We start from the raw sequence: 7,001 nt of genomic DNA, 5'->3' as shown, positions 1-7,001 counted from the left end.
ACCATCAGCTCCATCTTGTCTATGTCCCGTCTCTCCTTGAGAGGCCATCTTCCCAACAGAATTAATACAGATCGGACTGAAAGTACAGTGAAGGTGACTGACACAGAGACAACTTTTCTTGGTATATTAACAAGGCAGGAAGATGAAGTGGTCACCAAAGACTCCCTATAAAGGATCATGCACAACCACAAAAATCTCACCCAATTCAACTCAGGTAACTTTTCTTGATGCCAGGAGTAAAACCTTCTGCTGGATATCAGGCTACAATAGTGGATAATACCCAGACTGGGCCCTTGAGAAGCTCAATGTCTGGTTCAGGGAAACACTGGTGGAAACAAGCAATGTGCTATAAGAGTAGAGAAGACAACAATGGAAGTGTGTGCAGAGCACAGAAGTTGCTTTAGAGGAATAAGTGCTGTTGCTGGTGGTGATGGTGGTGGTTTGTTCATTTCTTGGTTTGTGAAAATTTTTTTTGTTTTGTTTTGAACTGGGAATTAAACCAGACGTGATTCTCCACTGAGATGCAGCCTTTATTCATTTATTTTTATTTATTTGTTTATTTATTTTGGTACTGGGGATTGAATCCAGGGGTGCTTAATCAATGAGCCATATCCCTAACACTTCACTATTTGTTCTAATTAGTTATACATGTCAGTAGAATGCATTTTGAGACATTATACAAAAATGGAGTATAACTTCTTATTCTTCTGGTTTTACATGATTCAGACATACACCAGTCATGTAACCATATATGCACACAGGGTAATGACCAGTTCTTTCTACTATCATTAATATATATATATATATATATATATATATATATATATATATATATATATATATATATATATATGATGCTTAGGGGTTCACTGCATTTCTGAAGCTGGTTTTGAACTCATGATCTTCCTGCCTCAGCCTATAGAGTCCTGAGGAGAACAGACAAGGAATAAGTTGTCCTATTCTTTGAGATTAGTAAGGAAAGACTCTACCAAAATAGGTGCTATAAGAGCTGGCTTTTGGAGGCTCAGCAGGGGTCTTTTATGAGGCACAAAAATATTCTAGGCAGAGGAACCTGTGTGGGCAAAGATATATGGATGGAGCTTGTGTTGACAAAGATCTCATGATTTGTACATACAGCAGCTATGGGACTGGGGCTGTGTTCAGAGGTAGAACGCTCATCTACCATGTGTGAGACACTGGGTCTGATCCTCAGCATCACAGGAAAATAAAATAATGATATTGTGTCCACTTATAACAATAACAACAACAACAACAATAACAACAACAACAACAGCAAAAAGAAAAACAGCTAGGTTCCAGGAACATATAAGGAGATTAATCCCAGTGGCTTCAGTTGGATTTCTCATAATATCACATAACCTTTGGCATTATTGATTACACAGTGGTTTATTGATTTTACACAAAATAAGAATTGAAAGAATTATGGAGTCCCATTCCAGGTACAAAATCCAGGTCTGGCCACTCGCCCAGCCCCCTAAATCCAAAAAGTAATTGCAAAAATCAAGAAAAGAACTTTAGTCAGTGCAGCCACACCAGAAAGACAAGGGGATCCATGTTTTTAGTCATGTTTTCTGGGTGCTGGCATGACCTGAAGGTTTAAATAGAAGCAGAATTGGGACAGTGTGGAAGAGGTATGCATTGTTAAGCAGTCTTGTCCAAACTGAGGTCTAAAGGATCACTACCTCACTTCTAGCACTGTTAGGTGGCTCCTGAGAAGTCCTTATCACTTGAAAGGAATAAATTTTATTTATTGTTCAGGATGTTTTTCTACCAGACTTGGAATCCTAAAAGGGGAAGTGTAGGTCCCATGAGATGATTGCTCCTGTGGAGGGAATAAACTCCTGTGTTTATCTGTCTATAAGGCTCTGCCTTTCCTGGAAGGTAATAAACAATGACTAAAGACTTCTGGGAACCACCCTGGGGTTATGAAACAAGATACTGTAAAAGATGACACTTGAGGGGTTGGGGTTGTGGCTCAGTGGGAGATCACTTGACTGTCATGTGTGAGGCACTGGATTTGACCCTCAGCACTGCATAGAAATAAATGAATTAAACAAAGGTGTTTTGTTCATCTACAACTAAAAATAATATTTTTAAAAAAGATGATAGTTGAATTTTCCTTCAATCTTGATTCAATCTTCAAGGTGTATAAGATAGATTAGATAAATTTGTAATCTATTGCTAGTTTTTATATGAGCACTCCTTAAATTATTAACATGTCTATGTGCAGAGCTGAGCAGTCACAAATATTAAGTTAGTAAAGGATACTGAATGAAGGAAGAATGCCAAGCTTTATCCTGCTTTTAGTTATTCATTGTACAGCTGCAGGCCCCAGAGTCAATGTCTTTACCCAAGGCAGTATCTTTAAGTCCCTGTTTTCAAACAAAGGTCAGAGTAGGAGAGTGCATGATTCTTTGCCAATTGCAAAGAGGACACTTGACCCTTTCAATTCCAGGAGATGCAAAAGTGGCCTTTCCACTGGATTCATCCCTGGCCCCACCTCCTTTACCCAGCACAAAAACTGGCCTCAATGAATCGTAGCTTGTCACAGAAGGGACACTCTGCAGGCATAGTTCTTCAAAGGCAGCCCATATAACTGTAAGAAAAATACAGAATTCAAAACTGATGAAGGAAAGTGGTGAAGAACCTTACCCCAAATTCTTCCATAGAGACCCGGGTCCTCCTGGCTATCAGCCTTATGCTTACTATCTGTGAGTCACTGTCCAGCATTTTGTCCTCCAGAAGCCTGGAGTTGGTGGCCTAATCAGGTTACTGTTTTCCTGAACTATTTGGAAGATCAAAATAGATGATGGAATTGAAATTGCTATGAACACTTAAGAATTTTCTATTGATCTTAGGCAAACTGCTTGAGCTTCTCCCTGTCCTGAAATCTATTTTACTAGGGTTTGGGGATTCATGGTGAAGTGTATTCCCAGGGATTATCTGATTGGCTCTGAGTTTACACGTAGAGTGATGAACCAGAATTCAACAGATACACCTAATGCATAAGTTCTTATCACATGCAGTGGGAACCTCACTCTTTCAAGCTTTGGGAATTCTGGGGAAAACCAGGTTCCTTGGGTTTTGTCTCTTCATCTTCTGGGTTTTCTGCTAAAAATATTCTGGAGGACTGTACCTGTTCATATGGTGATTCCTGTGCCCTCCTGGCTGTAGAACCATTTGTACAATGCACCATAGCCCCTCAGATTCCCTGGGAGGCTGACTGAACAATTCCCTCTTTTCTGTGAACCTCTCCTAGCACATTCTTCCCTCCTAAATCTCAATTCTCCCACCCTGAAATTCACAGAAATGTCTAAATGATGAGCATCTCGAACAGAAAATACCAGACAGAAATTTTAAGAAGTTTTATTCTTTTCTTTTTTTATTATCTTTCCTCTCTCTGGGAGATTAGCATCAGTAAAGAGACTTGTTTACCCCCAACATAAAATCTACTAGCAACCTGACAAACACCCCAAACCCAATTGGGCTTTTCTTTTTAATTTCCCTCCACACTCCAGCATGAATGAATGAATCTATACCATCTAGAAGTGATGTAATTTAGTTTTATTGTACTGTTATAGTTAAAGCTTTGTCCAATGGTTTTATAAACTAACTTTCATACCCGTCACATATAATTGAACCCAGCCTTTATTGAAGTGCACTAGTGGCCACTGACCAGAACTTAAAGCTGTTCCCCCCATCAGCCCTGAACAATTTCAAGGGTGCTTCTTATAAGCCTGAAAACAACAAAAAGGAAGTTTGGGGGTCTAGCCAATGCACACAAGCCAGGTTACAGAAGCAGGAGAGTGCAGTCAAGTGACAGGAAGCCTAACCAATAACAGTGAGTCCAGTCACCCCATTTACATAAACAGAGCCCAGTTACCCTAGTTACAGAAACAATGCCCCACCAGGTAGTTCCATGTTCTTAAAGGTTTAGATAGCAAAAGGAAAAGAACATCTTGACCTAGTCATGATCCTTCTACTTCTCATGGTTGTTTTACAGAATTGAGTCACAAACCAAAATGGAGTCACATTTGCTTTTACTATCACATTCCCACTGGTTTTAGTAGGTTTGATGTAAAACTTGCACATCATTAGGCCTCAGTTTCTTTTTCATCCTTCTGTGTCTAAGGGACCATACTAGGCTTGCAGGACCATAAGTCAAACCTCACCTACACTCTTGTGTAATATGCAGAGCCCTATAGTAGTCCCAATCAGGAGAAGGACTATGGGTCCAACTATGGCTGAGATGATGGTAGTGAGCCAAAGAGACCATGAGAAATAGTTTTGGAACTAATTGTCTGAAGCTTCTTATGTTTTGTGTTTCTTTCTCACTAGCACAAAACTGTTTTTTATTTTCCCAGAATGGTTTGCATAAAACAACACATTTTTCCTAGGGCCATACAAAATCCTACTTGTTTTATAAAGAGATGATCTAGACCCCATCTGTTTGTAATACCATTTCTGTCAGAGAGTCTAGTAAAAATTCTAGTTTGGAGACTGACATTTTTAGTTCTTCTAAATCTATTCGATGGCTGAGGGACTTAAAATTTTAGTTCTCCTAAATCTATTCGATGGCTGAGGGACTTAAAATTTTTAGAGCCTGTGATAAGAGCTGCAGTTCCCAAAGCAGTATACTGATCCAGCTATTCCCATACCAGCCAGGAGAGGAACTAAAATGGGGGCAGCCTGTCTATGTTGATAAATCAGTGGGCCCTGGCCTTTTAATAAGCCCAGGTTCTTTTCCTTTTTCTCCATCAATATAGTAGGTTACATATTTCCGAGTTATTGACAGTTTTGAGATTTAGGCAAGGAGTTTGAAGTGGGACCGGGAAGCACAATTTTTGGTGAACGGGGAGTTGTCCCACTTATAATTTGGGTTGTGGAAGCAAGTGTCTCTTTCTGGGAGATCATACAGGGTGATCATGAGGGTAGTTCCCCAGGTACATCTTCCTGAGCTAGACATATTGGCGAATATCTATACTGACCATAATTTTTTCTCTAATATTAGGGACCTACTGCTGCTATAAAGTAAAAGGGCGATGACTGTTCTTACTGCTTCGAGCTGAGAGGGACCAATGTGCAGTGGGGAAGCAGTTTGGAGTCCCTTTGTAGAAACTGAGAGCGTCAAGGAGCCCATGGTAAAAATCTGGTTCAGGAAGAACAGATTGTAAATTCACCTGGGGGTGTGCACTTCTATGAGAGAAACAAAAGACATAAATACTGTAAATAAAATTAATGCAAAATAGCAGTTGTAGCATCTGAAATCTTTTCATGAATATTATGAAAATGATAGAAATTAATAATTGTTTACCAGGAGGCAGAAGACCTGAGAAATTGTTCCCATAACAAGGCCTAACAAAGCCTAATAAGGCCCTTTTTTTTCTGGACATAAATCTTTAACATTGTCAGAATTGTCAGAAATGTAGACACAACATTTATTTAAGTTAGATAATGTCATCTTATTTTTGTAAAATATCTTTATTGGCATGACCTCTACATTCAGTAGTGATTTCTTTGTTACTTAGGGGAAGATAATAATACTAGCAAACACTGATTAAGTCTACTTGTGTATGAGGTTAGGAAAATATGTAGGCCTTAAACTGACAAAAAACTGCTGACTCTGGCAATTTTTATCATCAGGCATTCTTGCCTAAGAATTTTTCTTTTGTTGCCTCCAGTCTTACTTATTTTGGGGAGTGTTAACACAAGTGTACATTTTATGTTACATTAAAATAAGTGTTATTTATTTTAAATGCCCAGGAATGGCTGTGCTTTGGTTTTTAACTGCTTTTGCTAGGTGTTTAAGACCAACCTGGTCAAACTGACCTTTTTCCTATCTATTGGTAAGAGTCAGCTGAGTTTCCTTGGAGGACACTCTTGGGGAACTTGTGAGCAGCATTTCAGCTCTGCTAGTGCCATCTGCATTAGGATGGTTCAAGGTCTTGCTGACCATGTGGCTTTCCTTGGAAGCATCAGGCATGTCTCCCCTTTGTAATGATCTTCCTCTTTTGCAGCATGTACACTCATTGGCTCTCTGTTCTTCAGTGGTCTCATTAATCTCCCTTATCAGGAGGTTATGAGGCCCAGAGTTGCAAAGCTCTTCCCCCTGTCCTGGGTTCAGGCTGACTCAGAGGGCAAGAGCCAAATATTGGTTTTCTTGGCCCCTTTATTTTAACTTTAATTTTTAAGTTTGACTTTTAACATCCAGCAACTCAGTTTTATCAGTCTTATACTGAGAATATTCTGTTTTACCTTTAATGTTTATAACTTTTGAGTTAATTTTTTTTACATAACACAATATCTTTATTTTATTTATTAACTTATTTAATGTTGAGGATTGAACCCAGTGACTCACTCATGCAAGGCAAACACTGTACTGCTGAGCCATAACTTTAGCCCCTTTTCAGTTAGTTTAATCCCTTTTAATTATTATCTGTCTACAGATGATGGCTTAACATCTCAAATTAGCTTAGGTTGTGTGTTCATAAAATTTTACTTCTATAACACATTAACAGGCATCAGTTATTGTTAGTTGCGGAGCAGGCTGAACAAATGTTAGCTTTGCTTGTTTGCCTCAAGTCTAAACACTCAACCCCACTCAAGGTTGAACACTCGACTTTCACCCATCTGGTATAATGGAAACTCACATCTGACCCCTGGCTGGTCTGCCTGAAGGCAGAAGATGACACCCTTAGCAACTACAGTGATACAATCACTGTATGCCAACAAGGCAGGTTGTAGATCCAGAGAGCCCATTAGATTTTGACTATAAAATCTCTCTCTTGCCAGGTACCCCTCTCTTGTTTTCTCATTCTTATCTCACTTTTGCTCTCTTTCATTCTCCCTCTCATTCTCTTTCTCTTTCTTTCCCTCTCTCATACCCTTTGTTCTCTCTCTCTCTCTCTCTCTCTCTCTCTCTCTCTCCAACTTTTCTTTCTCTCTCTCTCTTTCTCTTTTGTTCCCTATTAATCAGACAC

General features: G+C 39.2%; 1 long non-coding RNA gene across 1 annotated transcript; it reads right to left on the bottom strand.

Moving 5' to 3' along the window:
- Nucleotides 1–1,381: 1,381 nt before the first annotated feature.
- On the bottom strand, nt 1,382–5,709 carry LOC144367453 (uncharacterized). The gene is made up of 2 exons (XR_013426843.1): nt 5,078–5,709; nt 1,382–2,617 (listed from the first exon to the last, which is right to left on the bottom strand). It is a non-coding gene; the product is annotated as an uncharacterized LOC144367453 (long non-coding RNA).
- Nucleotides 5,710–7,001: the final 1,292 nt, after the last annotated feature.

The sequence above is a fragment of the Ictidomys tridecemlineatus genome, chromosome 10 (assembly GCF_052094955.1).
Source record: "Ictidomys tridecemlineatus isolate mIctTri1 chromosome 10, mIctTri1.hap1, whole genome shotgun sequence".
In the NCBI taxonomy this organism is placed as follows: Eukaryota; Metazoa; Chordata; class Mammalia; order Rodentia; family Sciuridae; genus Ictidomys; species Ictidomys tridecemlineatus.
The sequence above is the reverse complement of the archived record's forward strand: the minus strand, read 5'-3'. Positions and strand labels throughout refer to the sequence as shown.